The sequence below is a fragment of the Sciurus vulgaris genome (genome assembly GCF_902686455.1).
Source record: "Sciurus vulgaris genome assembly, chromosome: 7".
Taxonomy (NCBI): domain Eukaryota; kingdom Metazoa; phylum Chordata; class Mammalia; order Rodentia; family Sciuridae; genus Sciurus; species Sciurus vulgaris.
This window is the reverse complement of record NC_136467.1, coordinates 132,229,253-132,255,972: the sequence shown is the minus strand read 5'-3', so window position 1 is coordinate 132,255,972 and position 26,720 is coordinate 132,229,253.

Genomic DNA, 26,720 nt, shown 5'->3' with positions numbered 1-26,720 from the left:
TGGGCAGAACCCATGGCCCAGGGTTCCGCCACGAGCATCCGAAGATGGCGACTGGCAGAGAGCAAACGGCATTCTGAATATGCATGGAGAAAGGCAGAACACGTATAATACAGAATACATTGGCTGTATTATAATCAGTTCAGCTGCCTAGCACGTGGACAGATATACTTTACATGTATGCTCCAGCAAGTGACTGCTTGACCTTTAACAGGATTGGATGGACATATCTGGTTACAATTGCTTATGCATGAGACTGCTTATATATTGAGTGTGTTATTTGAATAAAGGGGAAGCTGCTTCATGAACTTCTAAAGAGTACGTGTCTTCTGTCCCGCTGGTTGGGCCGTTAGCACGAGGAGTGGCAGTTTTCCGCAAGCAGTTTTTGGTAAACGAAAAGACAAAGAAGCCACACGGCGAGCCGCTTGAAGCAGCCCTGTTGGCAAGCAGCCACGGTTATCCGCATGAAACTTGATTAGTTCATGCCAATTGTCTGGCTTGGTGGACACACAAGTGTGAACTTGATGGACCAATACATATTTTTTAGCAGATGAATCCTGCAAAGTTGGATTGTTGCTGGGCTTATTTAATGTTTTTGTTATTTTTGCTATTAGCAACATTGTGGGTTTTACAGGGATAGAGACAAATCAGAGGAGAGCTCATTACCAGCTTCATCTCATGACTAAGAACAAACATTGTCTAAACAGAGACATATGTGAGAGCAAAAACTGTGTTCATCACTTCAATAAGGCACCCAAACTGAACTATGGGACCAACAAAAGTCATCTACCCACCCATCCACCCACCTATTCATTTACCTTCCATCCATCCAACCATCCATCCATCCATCCATTCATCCATCTATATGCACATACATATATTTATTGCTACTCAATGTATCTTTTATTTCATATCTATCAAAAGCAAACAAAGCTGATGTAGTCCAGCCCTTCATCATGGAGTCAATCTTATATTCAGATAGAAACCCTGAGACAGAGAATAAAATCTACTCAATAGAACAAGTTATGCTTTAGGACCACATTGAGGAGTGGAGAGTTGTTCTAACTCAACCTCAGAAGCACATGGTTATGAGAGGTTAAACATCTCAGTGTCCCCTGAACTTGGGTCAAAGCACTCCCTCCCCCACAGGCCTCTGATCCAGAAGGAAGTCATATACCATTTCCTATAATGAATTCACCAGTGTCTGCCCGCCTACACCCAGACATGGATCTTTTATGTGATAATAAACATAAAGAGTAGAATTAAAAATACCTTTGTTAATTACAATTTATGTGGTTTGGGGTTTTCTTAAATAAGACAGCAACAGGTACAGACCTAGACATTGCAAGGTATTGTGGTTCTAGAAAATACGTGTGGAGGGGCCAAAGGAAAAAAAAAAAAAAAAAACCAAAAAGGCTCTTGATGTCAGAAGCTTTCTTTCCTCCACGCTGCAGCAGGTGACTCATGAAGTAGTTTTCTTTTTCTGTTTTCTTTTCAGCCTTCTGTATGAGATACAAGACTTTCTAGTACACTTCTGAGGCTTGCTAATGTACAAGGGGCAACACTCTTTATTCTAAGGCCAACTTTATGGGACAGATGAGCCAGGACACCAAACCTGCTTCTGGAATCCCACTCATAGAACCAAAATTCCCTGCCTTACCACAATTCTTTCCTGTGTCAGAGCCCAGAGGATGGTCTTGGAGAGTTAGCATTCAATGAAGAGGCAGGAGGAGCCTTCTAATGACACAGAATAATTAAGTAATGCTAGTATCAAAAAGCTGGTTATAAACATTCCAAATATGACTTTATATGAACAGATTCATTGTGCATATGGATATGTAATTATTGGCTTAGCATGAATAAAGCCTGGGATTTGATTCCCAGTAACATAGAGGAAACACAAAAGCAAATACAATCATCCTAGCACAGTATCATTGAAAAGACTCTTCCCATCAATTTGTTTATGAATCTACATGAAAAGTCAACCACATTTTTGTGAGTCTAGTTCTGTATTCTCTTTTCTGATCTACTGATCTGTTTATCTTTCTTTAGATAAATACCACATGGTCTTAATTACTGAAGTTTTATAATTCTTGAGATCAGGTATATTTTTATTTCTCTGTGTTTATTTTAGTTTTGCTAAAATATCTCAGCCATGAGGTGTTTACAGACATTATGACATTTCTCCCCTGATATTTCACTAGGCAATTACATCACTATAATCCTTAACAAAATTCACTGTAATTTTTATTGTCTCCAATTCTTAGTTCTGCCTCATATTTCTAGAAACAATAATCTTTGAATTTCCTTATTTCTCTTTCCCATTAAAATCCCTACCACTGTTATAGAAGAAAACAATACAACAAAACAAAGTGACTGTTATCCAAGATACCCTTTCTTTCTAATTCTCATCACATACTAGTATATCTCTAAAAGGCTAAGCAAGAAATCTATCCCACATACCCCAAAAGGAGAATGTAGTATGATATACATGAACTTAACAAAATAGCTGGGTCGTATTCTCTTTTGTTTTTGCATGAAAGTCAATTTATTAGAATTTTGGAAATCAAATCTCAATTTTGTCCCTGAATTGCTTTGTGGTCTTGAGCACATTCACTCAGCATTTAGTAATGGTTATTATGAGAATTAGACTTCTGAATCCTGGTTCTCATATAATAAGCAGCAAAAAAGCACCCCAAAGATATCAAGTTAATGACAAATGCCCATTAATCTAATTATGACTTTAGGAAAAAGGTAACACTACAATTAATCACAGTCAATTTCTGGTGTCACAGTAAGTCACATAGGACAAACACATAGAGCTAGGTCCCTAAAAATGTCAAGAAACACCACATATCCAGAATAAAAGAATGATCAGAAGTATGCTGAATCATGTTGTAGATAGAAGAGACTGGGGAAATTTTCTCAACCTTGTTAATATGTTTAAGAGGTTAAAAGTCAGATGAGAAAAAGGAAACAAAGAGGAGAGGAAGGAAAACCCACCAGATGTGCATTAGGGAAGTTGCTTTATGAAACGTGCAAGGTGCTGAGTGTTCAGGGATCTGGAAGACTGGTTGCAACGTTCTAGGGAAATTGACTTCTGTGTGTAGGAGGCATCCTTCAGTGGGAATGCCCCAAGGTGCTGCACTTCTTCAAATTCAAAAGGCAGCGATTACTGACACAGTTGTGTAATACTTCCACCTCCAGAGCTATCTCAGACAATAATTTGACTTAGGAACTGTGTCCTAAAGTAATGACAATTTAACTCAAATCATAATAGGTAATATTTGTCAAGTATTTACTATATCGCCTACATTGGAGCACAATATATGTAGGTAACATTCATGGCCCAGTTGTGCTAGCAGAGTGGAATAGGAGGACAACTGGAAATGGGATATGAGATACAAGGTTTACTGAAAAAATGCTTACAAGGAAGATCCAGTGGTGATGACCTAGAACTTCATCTCTGCTCCACACTTCCTCCAAGCCCTTCCCAGAAAGTAGTACCTCCTATGGCTCACAATGCTTTGTCCCAGGGTGGTGGCCTGAACTAGTCCTTCCCTCTCCAGGGTACTCCAATCCACACCAGTTGTCACAGGGAGGGAGGTTTTACAAGATAGGCTACAGAAGCAGTGACATCATTAATTTGCTTAGAGACTTGTCTCTTGTATGACCAGCTTCCCAAGGAGCAGCTGTCTTGCCCTGTGTGCAAGAAAGCAACTTTCTATAGAGCACTAGTTTCCTCTAATTCCTGGCATACATGAGAAAATTAAAGTGCCCTTCAAAATAATATGTATCTTGACATTCCAGCTCAGTCTCATCTTCAGCCTTCCTTGATTTGGCTAGGTTTTGAATAGCAGAAAGGGGATTCAGGCACATGGTATTTTACTGTCCCCCTTTTCTTTAAGAATGACACAATGAATTGATCCATGTGATCCTCACATAACCAACCCTAAAAATGTGAATATAATTATTATCCTCATTTTAATCCATCATCACTGCTTCCCCCTGACTCTCTGGTTATCCTCCACTCAAGGTAGCCAGCTCCATCCTGCACCTCCCATGTTTATTCACACCCTGAATACTCAGACTCTTTCCCTCCTTCCATGGGTTCACTGCCCTGCTAAGTTCTACTTTTCTCAAGATCCAGCTACAGATCCATATTCACTAAGTACCTTTCCTCCTAGTTCCCTATCTCAGCATTTGAAATGTTTCCTTCCTGCCCTGGATAGGATCCACACTGAGTTACAGTACAAGTCACTTGTTTCAAACAAGAATTGACTCCTGGCATTCAAGTTTTGTTTAACTGTTGTTGTTAAGAAGTTTTCTGTTGTTACATGTAACACAAGTACAAATCCACATTTAAAAAGTTCACAGTACATTTTTAAAGGTAGACATCTTAATCACCATCCAAGAGGAAAATGGGGTATTAAGGAAGGAAATGTATTGTAGATATTGTAGAGGCACTTACAGGTGCTCTGAGGTAGGAGAGCCTAGGTGTATGACCAGAGGGAGCAGTTTAGATTGAATAGTGCACTCATACCTGATGAATCCAGGGCTGACTTCACAGGTGTGAGACTCACACAAAGTCCTTCACTCAGAAGGGCCCATGATTGGTTTAATGATTTGCTGTCACTGTCCTGGCATTCTTAATAATTTTTGAATAAGGGTCCCTCATTTCTATGGTGTACTGGTCTCCATTGATTATGCAATTGGACCTGGTCAGACCTACCTTTGGGGCAGAAGTGATTTGTTTGGAGTCTGGCTGTCCTCCCCTGCTGGTCTTTCAGTGATCTGCTGGTGCAAACCTTCTTCCTTTGCCAACTCCATTGCTAATACAAACATAAGTCTTTCTTCAGAATGAGATTTACCTCTATATATCCTTCCTGCCTTCTGTCCGGGTCCTTGTAGCAATATTCTTCTGAAGGTTTCTCCTGCCTCATCCCGTATTCCAGGGCTTCCAGCATGAGATGAGAGAAGCCAGAGAAGGTCTCCATTTAGGGACTTTAAAATGCCTTTCTTCTTTGCTTACATTTTCATTGCAAGGTAGCATCTACTTATGACCTGTTGAGGGATGCAGGCATTCAGGTAGAACTGACCACTGTCTGAGGGTTGCTGTGAAGGGTACATGGATAGTCACTGACCCCTGGCTTCAAAAGTCACTCTGGTCAATGGTCTTCCTTGTTGCTAATGGTAATCAGAAAGTCCATCCATTAGGGTGTTCTTTTTTTGTTGTTCTAATTAGTTATAATGACAGTAGAAAGCATTTTGACACATCATACATAAATGGAGTATAACTTCTCATTCTTCTGGTTGTACATGATATAGAACCACACCAGTCATGTAATCATATATATACATAGGGTAATAATGTCCGATTCATTCTACTATCTTTTCTACCCACTCCCCTCCCTTCACTCCCCTATGCCTAATCCAAAGTACTTCTATTTTTTCCCTACCCCCCATTATTGTGAATTAGCATCCTCATATCAGAGAAAACATCCAACCTTTGGTTTTTTTTTGGGATTGGCTTATTTCTCTTAGCATGATATTCTCCAGCTCCATCCACTCACCTGCAATTTCATTCTTCTTTAAGACTGAGTAGTATTCCATTATGTATATATACTACATTTTCTTCATCCATTCATATGTTGAAGGCATCTAGGTTGGTTCTATAGTTTAGCTACTATGACTTGAGCTTCTATAAATATTGATGTGGTTTCATCACTGAAGTATGCTGATTTTAAGTCTTTGGGGTATAAACCAAAGAGTGGGATATCTGGGTCAAATGATGGTTCCATTCCAAGTTTTCTGAAATAGGGTGTTCTTGAGCCATATTTTCATAGTATCTTCAACGCTGGCCAGGATCCTAGCCATTTGGATAGTTTATTGAGAAGAATCTGGATCATTCCTTTGTAAGGGGCTTAGGAGAGTCATACTCTAGGGATCATGACCACATCTACCCAGGCACCTCTAATAGCTTTACCCAATTCTTCCTTTAGACATCTAAAGCATTATTCCTAGATAAGTAAAGAAAGCGACATTTGGAAAAGTCCTTTAGGACCTAAGACATAAGGTGCTGTGTATGGTGGTGCAGGGCCTTCCATGGCTCTCTTCATTACCTGGGAGCTATAGAGCACTCCTATGGCCATCTCAACCCTCCAAGTAAAGGGAAGGCCAGACGCAGCGACCACAGCAGACAGTGAGGACCCCGGTGCGCTCAGAACCCTTGGCATTGTCATTCATTCATACACTTGTTAGCTGCATCAACAGATCACAGGCTTGTTCAACAAACACGAATGAATCTCTTGTACATCCCAGGCATGTGCAGGGTGGACAAGAAGATACATGCAAAGTGCCAGGCATGGTCCTCCCATCAGGCAGCTCACAGCCCGCTTGGAGGAACTCACACACATGAAAGGGCAAAGCTCTCCAAGAATGGGGCTATCAGGCATTGGCTACAGCCCTTGTAAAATTCTAAGAAGGGAAACATGACCTTCAGGGAAAGTGTCAGTGACAAAGTGAGACAAGTTGACCTCAAAAGTATGTGCCAGTTTGGCACAAGCAAAACAGGGCATTCTAGGCAGTGAAGATAGTTCCATGTGGGACCTGTAAGCAGCTGTTATATGGGGTCTCTGAGAAACATCCAGCCTCCCCAAGTATGGCCACCTACCAGGGAGGCAGAGGCAGGTTTAGTACTTGATTTCATAAGTACTAGGGAGCCATGGTCTGTCTTGAGCAACTAGAGCAATGTAACAAAATTAGTACTTAATGATTTTAGTACTATAGCAGTTTGTAAAGGACTGCTGGAGGAGGTGAGTCAGGGTACAGAGGCCACCTGGATATAAAGGCTCAGATGAAGACATGGCTGTAGGAAGACTTGACTAAAGGTTAGAATTAGGGAGCAGGGACTGGGAAGACACAAATCTCTCAGATTTCTCTCAGGTTTCTAGTTCAGACATTGTATGGGTTCAATTGCTTCCCAAGGGGGGAAAAATTCCTATATCGAAGTTCAAACCTCCAGAACCTCAGAAGGTGACCATAATTGGAGAAATGGTCTTTACTTAGGTAATCAAGTTAAGATGAGTTTATTAGGGTGAACCTCAGCACCCTGGTGTCCTCATAGAAAGAAGGAATTAGGAGACATAGATGCAAACAGGGAGAACGAAGAAAAAGCCAGAGGTCAGGAACACTGAAGATTGCCAGCAAACCACAAGAAACCCTCAGAAGGAACCAACTCCTGGTAGTACCTTAATCTCAGACTCCTGGCTTTCAGGACAAGGACAGAAAAAAATTTCTTCTGTCTAAAGCCACCCATTTTGTGGGAGTTTGTTAAAACAGTTCTAAGAAACTGGTACAGGTCTATAAAAGGATGGTGATTCCAGAAAGCTAAAAGACCCCAAGAGGCAGAACAGTTTGAAGAGAAAGGGAATTTGTGCAGTTTGGTAATAGTTGAGAAGGTGTCAGAGTTTTGGTCAATTGGGAATGTGGGACATGGTCCAGAGGTATCAACTGAACTCAAGTTCTTTCTGCGTGGAGCTGTAAATAGAAAGTCTTGGAAGAGGCTTAACTGGGACCAATAGGGGGAAGAATCAGCAAAGGTGGCAGGAAACCAAGGAAACAGTCACAGAAGTTAAGAGAAAACATTTCAGGAGGAAAGGTGTAGCCCACAATAGCAAACACCTAGATAACGGAGAAGAGTGGAGAGATGGTCACCCTCTTGATGCATTCTATGAACCTTCCTAGGAAGGGTCTTCCTCCTCTGAAGCAATGAGGGGGCCACTTGAGAGAAAAGAAGTGACCTCGAAAGTCAAAAGAGTTACTTAGCTATTTCAAATGTCAGTCATTGTCCCAAGCCAAGGGCTGTTTCTGAAGCTTTATGTAGAGCCTGAGTTTAAACCCAGCCTCTGAGCTTAAGAGAACAAGATGTACTTTTTCGCTCTCTCTCTTTTACTCTTAGAAACTCTGTGACAATCAACCACACCACACATTTGGGTCAACAAATCTATGGACCACGAAGGATTTTCTGTGACACATTCACATTCTTAGTCATCTATAGAGTCACACTTGTATCAGTCTGGGGACCAGTTGCCAAATGGAAGATGAGGGCAGTTCTGCTAGGTCTGTTTTCAATGCCATTTTCTCACAGGGCCCCTTCATTTCAAACCACCTTTCCTTGAACCACACCAAGGGAGAAAAAAAAAAAAAGAACTAAGTTCCAAAATAACAAGAATTCAGAGGTAGTTCTCAAAGATCTCTTTGTTCTTCACAAAACACCTTCAAAGATATTGCTGGGACTATGTGAGAACCAGCATTCAAATGAGAAAAGGACCATACCTATTATGAAGGTTCCCATGTTAAATTTCACAGAAAGGTCTGCAACCCACAACCAGAAACTATCAGCAGGCACAGGTTTCATTTCTACAAGTAATGGAAATTAATAAGTTTTTTGGAAAGGGAAAAAGTATTCCTATTTGTAGGAACACCAACAATACACGTGCTATGACTGGGGAGCTGGGAACAATTCTGATTGAAGCAAAACATGTTTTTTTTTTTTTTTTTTTTTTTTTTTGCAAAACATGTTTTACAAATGAAGCTTTGACCAGACACACACCAAACAGGTTGACTTAAGCTTGGTTCTGCCTCAGTCCTCTGGCTCCCTCTAGAGGAGTTCTAGACACTCAGAAGTGAGTGACAAATTGGTTTTTCCCACTTCAGCAGACCTATAGGTCCTGCTCAGAGCTGTGGGGAAGACGAGTCATGGAATATTCTCTGGGGACTGAAATTCAGACAAAATTCTCAGTTCAAATGTTATCTCCTTTGGGAAGTCTTCCTGGGTCTCCCCAAGTGGTTTATCATTTTCTCATGTGTATTGATACATTATGGCACCAGATTACCTCATGATCTGTATTCATTTGTCTTTTTCTCTAGACTGAGGAACTACTTGAATGTATATATTTTTACTTGTTAATTTTTGTTTTCTTGGCACTTAGACACAGTGCCTGGCACATAGTGAATGTTAAAAAAATATGTTTGTTGACATAATGTGAATGAAATACTAGCTAATTCAGGCTCCTGTGCACCTATACCAGGAAACAATTTTCACTTCCAAGGTTAATATCCTATAGATGAGCCTCTTAACTCCAAGAATGTGGATGTTAGCCTTTTACAATAGGTTGGTGGGTCTGATGGAGACTGAAAAGGTTGTGTTCTCCACAGAGTCGTAACTGTGTGCCATGATAAAGTGATACAATAGATGAGCCATGAGAAGCAGAGGGAGGACTTCAGAGGTTACCTGGTCTAGTGGTCTCACTGATCAAAATGCTCCTAGAGGGGAGTGACTGACCCTGAGTCACACAGGGACAAGACCAGAGTACAGGCCCTGGTTTTTCCCTTGTGGTCCACAGCCTCTGTCTTTCTCTCTCATACCTTCAGATTTGGGAGCACCAATGTGAGAACGTTTCCCTTTTTTGTGCTGCAGTGACCAGTCCTCTTTATGTGTCCAGAAATTCTGTCTAAAATTTGTATGAAGTCTTGGCCTATAGGGAGGCAGATTTGTCAGTGGCACGCAAAATTGGCCAGAGTGGCCAGAAATCTAAAGGACCAAGCTGGAAGGCCCTCAGACTGCAGAAGCAGGTCAAAGAAGTCTTTTTTGGTTTACATCTATTGGATCAAGGTTTTTCATTTCAGTTTCAAACAATGTCCATAATTGAGCTGGGGTTGAGACCTAGCAGTTCTAGCTCTGCTACTGCTTAAGGGATGACCTTGACAGAGTGACTCACACTTATTCATTTCTTTTCCCTCTTTGAAACAATACAGCATAGTAGTTATTAGCTCTGGCCTGGAGTATGACTGCACATTATTATTCCAACATTGTCATCCAAGAGCAGTGTGATCATGGGCCAGTTAACCTCTTTCTTTGTGCTTTTATTTCCTCAGCTGCAAAATGGGGACAATAAAGTTACTCATAAAGTAGTTGGGATGGTAAATAGGTCAACAGATGGAAGGAGCCTACAAGAGTGTATGGTTAGCTATTCCTCGCCATCATCATTGTCTACACACTGAAGCTAATATCCCCTGTCTTACATAATACACAGAGTTGTGGAGAACATCAAATGTGTGTGAAAATACTTTTTGACTTGGAAAATGGAGGAATGAACACTTAAATGTGATAACTTTAAAAACCAATCATCCAGAAGAGGGGTCTGGACTATAGGGATTCAATTAATTTTTGTGTTTTTATTATGGAAAAATAGAGAAATATAATTGCAAAGTGTCAGTATGGTCTTCAAAGTACATTTTCAGATTCAAATTTCTTTTAAGAACATGGTCCTTATGTACCTCTCTCTGTTCTTTCAATCTACCCAACAAGGAATATCTGTCAAACCTTGATCTATATCAGACTCCCCTGTGATGCTGGAAAAACAGTGGTGCTCTAAATAGACATAATTATTATTCCCCATAATCTATAGTCTGGTTGAAAAAAGAATGTTAAATAACTTAAAATTGTTTTTGCAATAATATTGAAGATTTAGTTTGGGATTTGATTTTACGTTTCTCACAAGTCAGCCTGCTACTCTTTTATAGATGCTGGGAGAAGACAGGAGGGTCTTGGGTCAGAAACAAAGAACATTATTCCTCCCACCACAACAAGCAGCATATCCACCAGCATGTTATGTCAGTTCCATGAAAGTGATGTAGTGGGATGGATGCTATGCTGGAACATGGAGCTTAGGGAATTCACTGCTTTTATAACAAGTAGTAAATAAACATGCTCTTTTTCTGGAGAATTGGAGTAAAAGGTACAATGTTATTTCATCATTAAGGATACCAGCTGCATAAGCCTGAGAAATGGTTTAAAATGGCACAGAAATATTCCCAAAGGAACAGCCAGGGCCTTGCATTTTTGTTATGCTCAGCAAGCAGCCCAAGGAAGACTATCTTCCAATGAAGACACAAGAGGCAAAAACAAAAACCAAAGACTCAGAACTATATACCTCCATATTTTCCAGAGGCGTAATCATGGTATGTATACTATTTAATGTTCTTCTCTATTCAATTAACTTTGTATGATAAAATTTTTTCCATTTTTGTTCACATTTTGCACAATTATCCTGCACATTTTATTATGCTGATGGACCACAATGGTTGAACCTATAGGTTGTTTCCACTTCTATTCTTAACCTGTCTTTTTAAGAAAAGCAAGACCAGTCCAACAAAGAGTAAGAATTGAGGGTAGACAGAGCAGATCCCTTCTGCCATGTTCGTTTTCTAGACTGCCTTTGGGATCCTTTTTCCAGGGAGATGAGAAATTCTGAAGCTTTAGAGTATCTTCCCAGAGAATGAAACACTTGGTTCACTCCATCCTGTGGTAGTGACTTCATATGTGTCTAAGGTCCATTCTAAAATGACCATTCAAGGTCAGGAAATAGCAAACTAAAAACTTTTATTGTGTGTACGACCCTTACAAATGAAAGCTCAAATGACATAAGTTTTGGTTTGATAATATATTTATGCTCATGCTTGTTCTTGGGACTATTTGGGATCCAATTCTTTATCTCTCTGAAATCCCTAGTTTGTACCAATAGCACTACATAGTAATACATTCTTTTTATTATATAATTGTCTATTTTATGTAAGATTGTTTCCCAGCAGAAAATAGATAATTCACTCAAAGGAGGATGAGATTTAGTAAAGGTCTGTTTAGAAAGGTGTGAGCACAGTGAATTGAACCAATAAGGGCTGTGAAATTTTACTGCTGCCCTCTTACCGCTCCTCACCACACCAAGAGCCCAGAACTTAGAAGAGAGGGGAGTAGAATGGGCCGCATGGAGAGGAGAAGACATCCAGAGTAAAGGTAGCACCACTATGGCTGGACTGGCAAGATGGCTCTCCTTCCCATCTTGTCTCCTCCAGGATCTCTATCAACTGAACCTTCCTAGAGGCCAAAGGGCAGGGGCCACTGTGTCCACTCAGGTCCATCTCCCAGGGCACCTAGCAGTGTGGAAAAGGATGAAGAGCAGTCTGGATGGGCAAAGGGAAGAAACATGGCAGAAATTTCTTAAGGAGACAGCAAGATTCCCAAAGGGCAAAGACCATATCCTAATTTCACATCTTGCCCAAATTAGACAAAAATGTAAAAATATTTCTCATCTCTAAATGGGAATAATATTCTGAGTCAAATGAGTAGAAATCGACTCCAGAACCATAAAAACAAAAAAGACAACCAGAGGAGATAAAGCTGTCGAGTACAGAAGGGGTGCGTGGGTGATGCAGAGGTGCTTTCCCTAAATGGTACTCCCCCTAATTCACCTTGCTTGATGGTCTAAGCTCAATTTTAGTAGCTGCTGCCCTTGGAAACCCAGCTGGGGAAAAAGGTTGCAGAGGGTATGTGCAGTTACCTATTCTAGCTCATATTTCCCAGTTACTTTTGACCAGTTCCTCTTATCTTGCAGTTCTTGGAAACACATTTTTCTCTACAGGCTTGCAGTGGCCAATAAGGAGGCCTTAAGCTTCTTCAGAGGTTGCCCAGCACCTGTTTGCTCACTGTGCCCTTCAGCTGTGGGCCGGGTGAGAAAGAAAAAGTACAAAAACAAGACAAAGGGCATCCTTCTTCTCTACCCTTGCCCCTGGAGTGTGAATTCTCCAGCTTCCTGCTCTTCTTTAACTGAACCTTCAGACAAAGATGGAAGAGAGTTGGGCTTCAGATCAACCTCTTCTGGAAGCAGAAAGTTGAGTTGCAAAAGGAAAGCCAGTGGTTGAAGAGTACGGGAAGTTTCCTCCCCAACTGAAAGGCTCTCCAGGTTGGACACCTGGGCCACATCAAAATTCTGTAGCTAGAGAGTCCATGTGGGAGGATTGGGTAGGACTGGAGTTGGGAGGAGGGCCAAGGAATAAAGCCCCAGCTTAGTTCCTTGGTCAATAGGACACTTGGCCTAAGCACCTTTTTGTGAATTAAGAGAATAGAAATGCACAATTACAAATTTTCCTCAATTTTAGTTGTACCCAATTTCAAAAAGGTGAGTAGGGAATGCAGTAGAATAGTGGAAGAATTTCTGAGTTACTAGCATCTAGAAGCAAGGTCAAGGTCTTTGGTCTTTGGCAGCCCTATCTCTGTAGCTTTTTAGAAAACTTCTTATCAACCTTTCAGGAAGAACATCTGTTACTTCCAGTGAAGCAAACTTCTTGCCTTCCATAGTGGCCTACTCTTTTTTTTTTCTCTCTTAAATAACTCTTATTATTAGATAATGTTGCCTGCTGAATAGCTGAAATAGTATAATGTAATGTTCATTTCCAAATAAACTTGCCTCTGTTATTAAGTGAAATAAGAAAATTACCAGACTTAGATGGCTTGAATTCAACCTTGGTTAAAATTAAGATGAAGAATGATGACTTAGACTTCAGTAACAGGAACCTGGGAGGACTCAGTTGCTTTTGAGATTGTTGAGCATAGAATTAACCACTAGATTTTGCTTAAAAAGTCAAGTATATTCAGATAGCTACAATAACTTTTAAAATAAGTCTACATCTATTTTGCATGCTGCTGTTTAAAAAGTGAGTTTACTGGTCTGTTTAGATACTTTCAGATAATGTGGGAAAGTTTATAATTTTTAAATTGTTCTACCTTGAGACCATTAGTATTTATCATAGTAAATGGTATATTTGTTAGAGCGTTTATTGTAGAAAACTATGGTGTTCATTTCAACTTGTGACCTATGTCTACCTAAGAGATTTGATCTAATTGCTTAACTTTGCAATGACTACCAGTCTACCTAATATCAATCAGAAAATTACTAGGTGATCTAGACGCAAGAGTCATAAAAGATAGCATAGATTCTTCCAGAGTCTGTACAGATAAAGCTTCTAACACAGCCAACAACTTTGTCCTAGAAAAATATTTTGTAAATATAATGAAGTGGCTATTATAGACTAACTTTATAATAACAACACAGAATCTCTATTTATTTAACTTAATCTATTTTTAATTTTAAGATTTTTGAATTTTTTTATTAGAGCTCAGAATCTAAATTTAACTCAGCAAATACTAATGTATTTACATTTCAATGTTTTTAAATTAGCAGTTCTTGGTAGTAAAGTCCATGTAACTTATGATAGCATACTTGCATTTTTATTTGAGTTCTACAAAGATGTACACCTTCTCAGATGATGTTGAGTGCTGATCTTTTTCCTGGTAAATATTCCATCTCTTTTTGGAATTTCATTTCATAAAATGCTGGGACCACATGATGTTTCATCAGACCATGACATAATATCATTGACTATTAATGATAACTATTTTCCATTAGAAATAAATGCTAATAAATATTGCATATTTGCTATTAAGTGGCAATTAGGCCAAAGAGCCTGAAATTCTGCTTTCTGATACCAAGGTTGAACTTTGCTGAGATTACTGTTTCACTCACCAAAATTACCTTAAGAATACAAAGGGGAGGTTTTTTCCCCCTTCTTTAAATATTCTCAATGTAGCTTTCATAAAGGAAATGAAAGAAATGTGGAAATTGAAAGTTCGATCAGGTGTCTCTCCAGACTGCTAGTGGATCATGTACATTCTAAGCAAACTGACTATGCTATATAGTTCACATTTTTTCAGAATTTGTTTGGGCTAAGAGATTTTATGCCATTATAAAGCAGATTTTAAAAACTGACTACCTTCACAGAAAAAAGAAAACCACAGTTCTTTTTGCCTTTAGGACAGGGAGACTGTTTCAAGAATACCTCATGTACATCTCATCAACATAGCAAGTCATTTCTTCACCTCTCAAGCCTGAAGCCTCTTTCTCCCACAAGAACACCTTGCATTTTTTCTTATAGACAAATTGATTTTAAAGTTAATTTCATATAACATGAACCCCCAAGCATCCAACTCCTGTTTCTATATAGATATCTCTCCAAAGGATCTAATCTCTAAATAGTAATCAGTGGAGAGCTTTCCTGCCCATAGGTCAGCTCCATTTGCATTTCTTCACATCCTTTCAAACTCAATATGGCCACATGTGAACACAGCTGCCTTCAGGAGCTTTCCTTCACCATACCATTTCCCAGATGCATCCTCTGGTCCCCTTGTCTGGAGTGCTTCCCCTCATACAATCCCCATTATTGGTCATGTCCTGGCAAAGGCTGAATAAAGGCACAATACAGCAGAAATTTGGGGGAAGAAAATAGACTAGATGATATTTAAGGCCTCTACCAATACTATGATTCTATGAGTACCCTCTGCATTTTTCTAACACCCTGTAAGTGATTTCCATATACATAGCTTCTGGTGCATGTGGAGTTACAAGTGAAATCTCATTTGAAATTGAAAATTAAAACTTTATTTGAAAACCACATACAATTACTATTTGTATTTGCAAAGATCACTGGAGTTTTTCACCCATAACAACAAACTTCAGTATTTGCTTTGCTTAGTTCCTCCTTTTAAAAGAGACTCTGTTCTTGTCTAGATCTTCTTGCTTTCTGCTGCTCCTTCACAGAATCCTAAGGGGCCATGGGTTATATAGGCTTCTTTTTTATTTCTGTATTTCCAAGCCATTCGTGTTACTGCAAAAACTTGGCACTGTTTCATTCTTTTCTCAAATATATTTGTTTTTTTGGCAACCTGAAGGCCAAGACAATGCAATGAAAATCATTTTTCTCTTGTACCTTCAAGGTGTTCAAACCCCAATCCATGTAGTACTATGCAAAAGCTGATATTTTACCTTTGTGGTGGTGGAATCATCAGTTTAGTTAATTCTCATTCATCTAATAAACAGTGATTGAGTTTCTCCTATATGATTAATACTCTGCCTTATGGAGGAGTCACAGAATTAACTGACTCTTGAAAAATCTAGTGCTTTCAAAAGTGAGCTAAAAAGCCAGGTGTGGTTGTGTAAACCTGTAATCTCAGTGACTTGGGAGGTGAGGCAGGAGGATCACTAGTTTGAGGCCAGCTTAGGCAACATAGCAAGACAGCCTGTCTCAAAATAAAATAAAAAGGATTGGGGATGTAGCTCAGTTCTTGGTCAGCATATGTAAGGCCCTGGGTTTGATCTCCCAGTGATGCCAAAGAATAAATAAATAAAAATAAAAATAAAAGATTTACAAACTAAACTTTCTTTCCAGTGTGTGATATGAGAAATTGCTCAGAATTTCAAAATCAGTCTCCATTTCCAAAGTCAACTATTGATGCTTCACAGGAGGCAATTGAGGACTACCTGACTGACCTTTTGGAAGACACCACTGTTCATGCTAAATGAGTAATGATTATGCCAAAAGACATTCAACTGGCATAGCACATATGTGAAGGACATGCTTAAGAATCCACTATGAGGGCTGGGGAGATAGCTCAGTTGGTAGAGTGCTTGCCTTGCAAGCACAAGGCCCTGGGTTTGATCCCCAGCACCAAAAAAAAAAAAAAAAAAAGAATCCACTATGATGAGAAGCATTAAATTCTCAAAAAAAGTTTCTTTTCTTCTTTCTGTCATTGATTGTTATGAATGGCAGATATTTCCTCCAATGGGGTCAAAAGGTTCTTAGGTATACAACATTGAGTAGCGTGGGGAAATAGAGGACAGAAATCGTCTTGGTAGTTTTTGCATTTTCATTTGTGGGTGATTTTTTGTTGTTGTTGTTCAGGGATTGAGCTCAGGGAGGCTTAACCCCTGGGCCACTGAGCCACACCCCAAACTTTTTCATTTTTTCATTTTGAGACAGGGTCTTGCTAGGTTGCTTGGGGCCTCAGTAAGGCCCTAATGAGACTGGCTTTGAACTTGTGATCCTCCTGCCTCAGCCTTCTGAGTTTCTGGGATTATAGGCATGTGCCACCACACCAGCTTTATGGACAAATTTTTAATATAAATTCAGGGATGTGAAGCATCAATAATGAAAATGAACAAATTTTAGCATTCAACTTTTTATCAATCATAAATAAATATGTTAATTTTTTGGAAAATGCCAGCATTTGAATTCTTTTAAAACCAGTATATTTCTTATTGATGGCAACTAAGTGGCGTTTGGAGCATTTATATCATACAGTAGATTCCATCCATTCCACCTGAGTCATGCTACATGCCAATACATGTTTTTAATGTTATGCCTTTTGTGCCATTCCTGTAAGCTTGCTATTAAAATCCATCCAGATATTCTTTTTTTTTAAAAAAAAAAAAAGAAGAAGAAGAAGAAAAAATTATCCAAGGGCAGGAGAGGAAAGGCAAGGCAGGAGTCCAAGGAAACAGGCAAAGAATGGTCAATGAAACCACCAGAGATGCAATGTGGAATTCAAGTGCTGGAGATTGTACTGCTGGCTGAAACTTTGCTTGCTCAACCAATTTGTGTGAAACTTCATCTCTAGCTCCTGGTTTATTCAGAGCATGCCTGATGAAAGAGGCGGCAGGTAACTGAAACCACCACTTGTGGCCCATTGCTGTGTGGATCTGCATGATTCTGGGTAGTTATATTGTCATTAGTAGCTGAATATTTCTGGGATAACAAATCCCCCAGGCTCTGTTACCTGTCTGGAGGAAAAGGAAAAGAGAATTGATTAGTAAGGGAGAAATAGGGAATTATTTTTTCCCAAAGTTCTATTTTTTTTTAAGTTGCCTTTTTAAAAATTATTTTTAGTTTTGAATTCATTGTACACAAATGGGGTACAACTTTCATTTCTCTGGTCGTACATGAAATAGAGTCACGCTGTTTGTTTAATCATACGTGTACATAGGGTAATGATGTTTGTCTCATTCTATTATCTTTCCTTTCCCCCACTCCTCCTCATCCCTTATTTCCCTTTACACAATCCATCCTTCCTCCATTTTCCCTTACCCCTTCCCTGCTGTTATGTACCATCATCCACTTATCAAAGAAATCATTTGATCTTTGGTTTTTTTGGGATTGGATTATTTCACTTAGCATGATATTCTCCAACTCCATCCATTTACCTGCAAATGCCATAATTTTATTTTTCTTTATGGCTGAAAAATATTGTGTATATATACTACAGTTTCTTTCCATTCATCTGTTGAAGGGCATCTAGATTGGTCCCAAAATCTCGCTATTGTGAATTGAACAGCTACGAACATTGTTGTGGCTGTATCTCTGTAGTATGCTGATTTTAAGTCCTTTGGGTATAGGCCAAGGAGTGGGATAACTAGGTCAAATGGAAGTTCCATTTCAAGTTTTCTAAGGAATCTACACACTGCTTTCCAGAAAGACTGCACTAATTTGCAGCCCCACCAGCAATGTATGAGTGTACCTTTTCCCCCACATCCTCACCAACACCTATTGTTGCTTTTATTCTTTTTTTTATTTATTTTTTTTTATTTTTTATTTTTTATTTTTTTATTTTATTGTAAACAAATGGGATACATGTTGCCTCTCTCTTTGTACATGGCGCAAAGGCATACCATTTGTGTAATCATAAATCCACATACAATAATGTTGTTTGATTCATTCTGTTATTTTTTCCCCTTCCCCCCACCCCTCCCATCCCTCTTTACCCTCTATACAGTACTTTCTTCCTCCATACTTGCCCCCCTCCCTAACCCTAACTCTAACCCTAACACTAACCCTTCCCTCCCCCACATTATGTGTCATCCTCCACTTATTAGCGATATCATTCGTCCCTTGTCTTTTTGAGATTGGCTTATCTCACTTAGCATGATATTCTCCAATTTCATCCATTTGCCTGCAAATGCCATAATTTTGTCATTCTTTATGGCTGAGTAATATTCCATTGTGTATATATACCACAGTTTCTTTATCCACTCGTCAATTGAAGGGCATCTAGGTTGGTTCCATAGTCTGGATATTGTGAATTGAGCAGCTATGAACATTGATGTGGCTGTATCTCTGTAGTATGCTGATTTTAGATCCTTTGGGTATAGGCCAAGGAGTGGGATTGCTGGGTCAAATGGAGGGTCCATTCCAAGTTTTCTAAGGAATCTCCACACTGCTTTCCAGAGTTGCTGCACTAATTTGCAGCCCCACCAGCAATGTATGAGTGTACCTTTCTCCCCACATCCTCGCCAACACCTGTTGCTTGTATTTTTGATAATCGCCATTCTAATTGGGGTGAGATGGAATCTTAGGGTGGTTTTGATTTGCATTTCTCTTATTACTAGAGATGTTGAACATTTTTTCATATGTTTATTGATTGCTTGTACATCTTCTTCTGTGAAGTGTCTGTTCATTTCCTTAGCCCATTTGTCGATTGGATTATTTGTATTCTTGGTGTAGAGTTTTTTGAGTTCTTTATAGATTCTGGAGATTAGTGCTCTATCTGAAGTATGATTGGCAAAGATATTCTCCCACTCTGTAGGCTCTTTCTTCACATTACTGATAGTTTCCTTTGCTGAGAGAAAGCTTTTTAGTTTGAATCTATCCCAGTTATTGATTCTTGCTTTTATTTCTTGTGCTATGGGAGTCCTGTTGAGGAAGTCTAGTCCTAGGCCGACATGTTGAAGATCGGGACCTACTTTTTCTTCTATAATCTGCAGAGTCTCTGGTCTGATTCCAAGGTCCTTATTCCATTTTGAGTTGAGTTTTGTGCAGGGTGAGAGATATGGGTTTAGTTTCATTCTGTTGCATATGGATTTCCAATTCTCCCAGCACCATTTGTTGAAGAGGCTATCTTTTCTCCATTGCATATTTTTGGCACCTTTGTCTAGTATTAGAAAGTTGTATTTATTTGGGTTTGTGTCCGTGTCCTCTATTCTGTACCATTGATCTACCTGTCTATTTTGGTACCAGTACCATGCCGTCTTTGTTACTATTGCTTTGTAATAAAGTTGAAGTTCGGATATTGCGATACCCCTTGCTTCATTTTTCCTGCGAAGGATTGCTTTAGCTATTCTGGGTTTCTTATTCTTCCAGATGAATTTCATGATTGCTTGCTCTATTTCTGTAAGGTACGTCATTGGGATTTTAATTGGGATTGCATTGAATCTGTATAGCACTTTTGGAAGTATGGCCATTTTGACAATATTAATTCGGCCTATCCAAGAACATGGGAGATCTTTCCATCTTCTAAGGTTTTCTTCGATTTCTTTCTTTAGTGTTCTGTAGTTCTCATTGTAGAGGTCTTTTACCTCTTTTGTGAGATTGATTCCCAAGTATTTTATTTTTTTCGATGCTATGGTGAATGGGGTGGTTTTCATAATTTCTCTTTCTGAGGATTCCTCACTTATGTATAAAAATGCATTGGATTTATGAGCATTGATCTTGTAACCTGCCACTTTACTGAATTCACTTATGAGTTCTAACAGTTTTCTGGTGGAATTTCCTGGTTCCTCTAAGTATATAATCATATCATCCGCAAATAGGGATAGTTTGAGTTCTTCTTTTCCTATTCGTATTCCTTTAATTTCCTTGGTCTGTCTAATTGCTCTGGCTAGAGTCTCAAGAACGATATTGAATAGGAGTGGTGAAAGAGGGCATCCCTGCCTTGTTCCAGTTTTTAGGGGGAATGCTTTCAGTTTTTCACCGTTTAGAATGATATTAGCCATGGGCTTAGCATAGATGGCCTTTACAATGTTAAGGAATGTTCCCACTATCCCTATTTTTTCTAGTGTTTTGAGCATGAAGGGGTGTTGTATTTTATCAAATGCTTTTTCTGCATCTATTGAAATAATCATGTGGTTCTTGACTTTAAGTCTATTGATATGGTGAATTACATTTATTGATTTCCGGATGTTGAACCAACCTTGCATCCCTGGGATAAAACCCACTTGATCGTGGTGCACTATCTTTTTAATATATTTTTGTATGCGATTTGCTAAAATTTTATTGAGAATTTTTGCGTCAATGTTCATTAATGATATTGGTCTGAAATTTTCTTTCCTCGATTTATCTCTGTCTGGCTTGGGTATCAAGGTAATATTGGTTTCATAGAATGAGTTTGGGAGGGTACCCTCCTCTTCTATTTCATGGAATACTTTGAGAAGTATTGGAATGAGCTCTTCTTTAAAGATTTTGTAGAACTCAGCTGAGAACCCGTCTGGTCCTGGACTTTTCTTTGTTGGTAGGCTTTTGAGGACCTCTTCTACTTCATTACTTGAAATTGATCTATTTAAATTTTGTATGTCCTCCTCGCTCAATTTAGGCAATTCATATGTCTCTAGAAACCTGTTGATGTCTTCGAAATTTTCTATTTGGTTAGAATATAGATTTTCAAAATAGCTTCTAATTATGTTTTGTATTTCAATCGTGTCTGTTGTGATATTTCCTTGTTCATTCCGAATTTTGGTGATTTGGGTTTTCTCTCGTCTTCTCTTTGTTAGAGTGGCTAAGGGTTTATCAATTTTGTTTATTTTTTCAAAGAACCAACTATTTATTTTGTCAATTTTTTGTATAGTTTCTTTTGTTTCAATTTCGTTGATTTCAGCTCTGAGTTTAACTATTTCCTGTCTTCTACTACTTTTGGTGTTGGTCTGTTCTTCTTTTTCTAGGGCTTTGAGCTGAAGTGTTAGGTTGTTTATTTGTTGATTTTTACTTCTTTTATTAAATGTGCTCCATGAAATAAATTTTCCTCTAAGTACTGCTTTCATAGTGTCCCAAAGATTTTGATATGATGTTTCTTTGTTCTCATTTACCTCTAGGAATTTTTTAATTTCCTTCCTAATATCTTCTGTTATCCATTCATCATGTAATAGCATATTGTTTAATCTCCAGGTGTTGGAGTAGCTTCTGTTTTTTACTCTTTCATTTATTTCTAACTTCAAACCATTATGATCTGATAGAATACAAGGTAGTGTCTCTATCTTCTTGTATTTGCTTACATTAGCTTTGTGGCATAATATATGGTCTATTTTAGAGAAGGATCCATGTGCTGCTGAGAAGAAAGTGTATTTGCTCTTGGTTGGATGGTATATTCTATAAATGTCCGTTAAGTCTAAATTATTGATTGTGTTATTGAGATCTATGGTTTCTTTGTTCAATTTTTGTTTGGAAGATCTGTCCAGTGGTGAGAGAGGCGTGTTAAAATCACCTAGTATTATTGTGTTATGGTCTATTTGGTTTCTGAAATTGAGAAAGATTTGTTTGACATACATGGATGAGCCACTGTTTGGGGCATAGATGTTTATGATTGTTATGTCTTGCTGATTTATGGTTCCCTTAAGCAGTATGTAATGTCCTTCTTTATCCCTTTTGACTAGTTTTGACTTGAAGTCCACCTTATCTGTAATGAGGATGGATACCCCAGCTTTTTTGCTGAGTCCATGTGCATGATATGTTTTCCCCCATCCTTTCACCTTTAGTCTATGTGTATCTCTTTCTACGAGGTGAGTCTCTTGCAGGCAACATATTGTTGGATCTTTCTTTTTGATCCAATCTGCCAGTCTATGTCTTTTGATTGATGAGTTCAGGCCATTAATATTCAGGGTTATTATTGAGATATGATTAGTATTCCCGGTCATTTGGTTCATTTTATTTATTTATTTATTTATTTATTTATTTATTTATTTATTTATTTATTTTGAGACGACTTGGTTCTTCCTTTATTTGACAATTCCTTTAGGATTGTTCCTCCCATTGCTGATTTGTTTCTTTGTTTTTCATCTCTTCCTCATGGAATATTTTGCTGAGAATGTTCTGTAATGCTGGCTTTCTTTTTGTAAATTCTTTTAGCTTTTGTTTATCATGGAAGGATTTTATTTCATCATCAAATTTGAAGGTAAGTTTTGCTGGGTATAAGATTCTTGGTTGGCATCCATTTTCTTTCAGGGCTTGAAAAATGTTGTTCCAGGCCCTTCTAGCTTTTAGGGTCTGGATTGAAAAATCTGCTGATATCCATATTGGTTTCCCCCTGAATGTAATTTGATTCCTCTCTCTTGCGGCCTTTAAAATTCTGTCTTTATTTTGTATGTTGGGCATTTTCATTATAATGTGCCTTGGTGTGGGTCTGTTGTAATTTTGTATATTTGGAGTCCTATAAGCCTCTTGTACTTGATCTTCCATTTCATTCTTCAGATTTGGGAAATTTTCTGATAGTATTTCATTGAATAGATTGTTCATTCCTTTGGTCTGTTTCTCTAAGCCTTCCTCAATTCCAATAATTCTCAAATTTGGTCTCTTCATGATATCCCATAGTTCTTGGAGATTCTGTTCATGATTTCTTACCATATTCTCTGTTTGTTCAACTTTGTTTTCAAGGTTAAATATTTTATCTTCAATGTCTGATGTTCTGTCTTCCAGGTGTTCTATTCTATTGGTTATGCTTTCTATGGAGTTCTTAATTTGGTTTATTGTTTCCTTCATTTCAAGGATTTCTGTTTGTTTTTTTTTCAATATCTCTAACTCTTTATTGAAGTGATCTTTTGCTTCCTGTATTTGCTCTTTTAACTGTCGATTGGTGCGATCATTCAGTGCCTGCAGTTGCTCTTGCATCTCGTCATTTGCTTCCCTGAGCATTTTAATTATGTACATTCTGAACTCCCTTTCTGTCATTTCTTCTGCCATGCTGTCGTTGGGTTTCATTGATGTAACATCTAGATTTGTTTGCAGCATTTTCTTTCCTTGTTTTCTCATATTGTTCAGGTATCAGTTGACCACTGTGATATTGCAGATTTCCTCTATTGTCTTATAATATCCCTGAAGATTTCTATTATATCCCCTCTTAGTCTTCAGTAGCCTGAAATCTTGGAGGAAGTTGATAATGCAGTGCTCCACAAGGGAGCTGACTCCCTAGGGGTGGTGGCCTTCTGGTGGGGTATATTCCCTGCTAGTGGGCAGAGGTACCTTCACTTGCTGATGAATGGTCATCCAGAAGGGAAGTAGGTTGTGGGCTGATGCAAGACCAGTTTGGGCCTGTGTCTCTGATTTTACGGTCCTTTTGGGAGAACCTCACCCAACAGGGAGGAGTCACCCGGTGGGGAGGTCTCGCTGGTCGGTTTTCCTCCCAGAGGTTCCGTTCAATTCACAACTACCGCCTGGGCTGGGCAGCCTTCTTCTGCAATGATCCCAGGGACCCGGACCTACCTCCTGGGCCTGGAAGCCTCACCCTTCACAAACGAATCTCCTTCGGCTGCCTCTCCTCAGAGAAGCTGCCTGCAGTCCTGGAGCCTTCGCTCCGCCCCTCAGTTTGTCTGTGGGGCCCTTCCACCAAGAAGCCGTCTAGGACCCTGCTCTGTACTTTTTGCCTGGCTATGCGGCCCCTCCTCTGAGCAGCCACCTGGAGCCCCTTACAATCGCTCCGAGTCCCAGTGACCTGCCACACGCCTTTTCCTCCGGCAGCCACCTGTTGTTCCGTGCCGTCACTCTAAGACCAAGTGACCCACCATGCACCACTTTCTCCACCAGGCAGTTACCCAGAGATCTGGTGTGTCACGAGTCCCAAGAACTCACTGTGCACCTTCTTGTCCCGACTGCCTCCCGTAGCCCTGGTGCAGTCACTTCGAGCCCAAGCACCCCGCCGCGCTCCTCCTCCTTCTCCAGACAACCCCCCTATGTTCAGGAGCGGATGCTCTGGGACCAAACCACTCACCATGCTGTTCCACCGGATAGCCGCCCAGAGCCCTGGCGCAGCTCTTCCAATTCCAAGCGACGTGCCGAGCCCGTATTTCTCCTTCTCCTCTGGGCAGCCCCCTATGTTCAGGGGTGGTCACGTTCAGTCCAAACAGCTCACCAAGCACCTTCTCCTTTGGGCAGCCTCCCAGAGCGCGGGTGGGTTGCGCCGAGTCCAAGCGCTGTGGTGAACAGCCACCTCTTCAATGCTCCCAGCTGTCTGCGATCACCGGCTGCTTTGAGTTGGTCCCAAGTCTCTCAATATCTCCTTTTCTTGAGTCCTGAACCCACGCTGCTCCTCCGGATAGCTGCCCGGAGCCCTGGCGCAGCTGATCCAATTCCAAACGACGTGCCGAGCCCGTATTTCTCCTTCTCCTCTGGGCAGCCCCCTCTTCAATGCTCCCAGCTGTCTGCGATCACTGCTCTGGCGGGGGGAGGGGCGCCTCGCGGCCGTTCTACTTTGCAAAGATCCCTGCTTTTGGGGCTACCGCCCGTCCAGGACTCCTGCCCCGTCCGGGACGTCTGCCCAGTGGGAGATTCTCGCCCGGCTGCTTTGAGTTGGTCCCAAGGCTCTCTATATCTCCTCTTCTTGAGTCCTGAGTCCTGGAGCAACACGAAACGCAGCCACCCTCTAGTCCGCCATCTTGAATCCCCCCGCTTTTATTCTTGATAACCACGATTCTAATTGGGGTGAGATGGAATCTTAGGGTAGTTTTGATTTGCATTTCTCTTATTACTAGAGATGTCGAACATTTTTTCATATATCTGTTGATTGCTTGAAGATCATCTTTTGTGAAGTGTCTGTTCATTTCCTTAGCCCATTTATTGATTGGTTTATTTGTATTCTTGGTGTAAAGTTTTTTGAGTTCTTTATAAATTCTGGACATTAGTACTCTATCTGAAGTGTGTGGAAAAGATTTTCTCCTAATCTGTAGACTGTCTCTTACCATTGTTGATTGTTTCCTTTGCTAATAAAAAGTTTTTTAGCTTGAACCTATCCAATTATTGATTTCTTTTTGTCTCCTGTGCTTTGGGAGTCATGTTAAGGAAGTCTGGTCCTAAACCAACATGATGAAGATTTGGGCCTACTTTGTCTTGTACTTGGTGAAGGATCTCCAGACCAATTCCTAGGTCCTTTGTCCATTTGAGTTGAGTTTTGTACAGGGCGAGAGATAGAGGTTTACTTTCATTTTACTGCATATGGATTTCCAGTTTTTCCAGGACCATTTGTTGAAAAGACTTTCTTCTTTCCATTGTATGTTGTTGGCACCTTTGTCTAGTATGAGATAACTGTATTTTTTTTTATTGTAAACAAATGGGATACATGTTGTTTCTCTGTACATGGAGTAAAGGCATACCATTTGTGTAATCATAAATTTACATAGGGTAATGTTTTTTGATTCATTCTGTTATTTTTTCCCTTCCCCCCAGCTCTCTCACCCCTCTTTACCCACTATACAGTCCTTCCTTCCTCCATTCCTGCTCCCCTCCCACCCATTATGTGTCATCATCTGTTTATCAGTGAGATCATTCATCCTTTGGTTTTTCTGAGATTGGCTTATCTCACTTAGCATAATATTCTCCAATTTCATCCATTTGCCTGCAAATGCTATGGCATTTTATTATTCTTTATGGCTGAGTAATATTCCATTGTATATGTATATCACAGTTTCTATATCCATTCATCAATTGAAGGACATCTAAGTTGGTTCCACAATCTGGCTATTGTGACTTGAGCAGCTATGAACATTGATGTGGCTGCATCTCTGTAGTATGCTGATTTTAAGTTCTTTGGGTATAGGCCAAGGAGTGGGATAGGGTCAAATGGTTGTTCCATTCCAAGCTTTCTGAGGAATCTACACACTGATTTCCAGAGTGGCTGCACTAATTTGCAGCCCCACCAGCAATGTATGAGTGTACCTTTTCCCCACATCCTCTCCAACACCTATTGTTGCTTGTATTCTTGATAATCGCCATTCTAATTGGGGTGAGAAGGAATCTTAAGGTAGTTTTGATTTGCATTTCTCTTATTACTAGAGATGTTGAACATTTTTTCATATATCTGTTGATTGCTTGTAGATCTTCTTCTGTGAAGTGTCTGTTCATTTCCTTAACCCATTTGTTGATTGGAGTATTTGTATTCTTGGTGTAGAGTTTTTTGAGTTCTTTATATATTCTGGAAATCAGTGCTGATACTATCTGATGTATGAGTGGTAAAGATTTTCTCC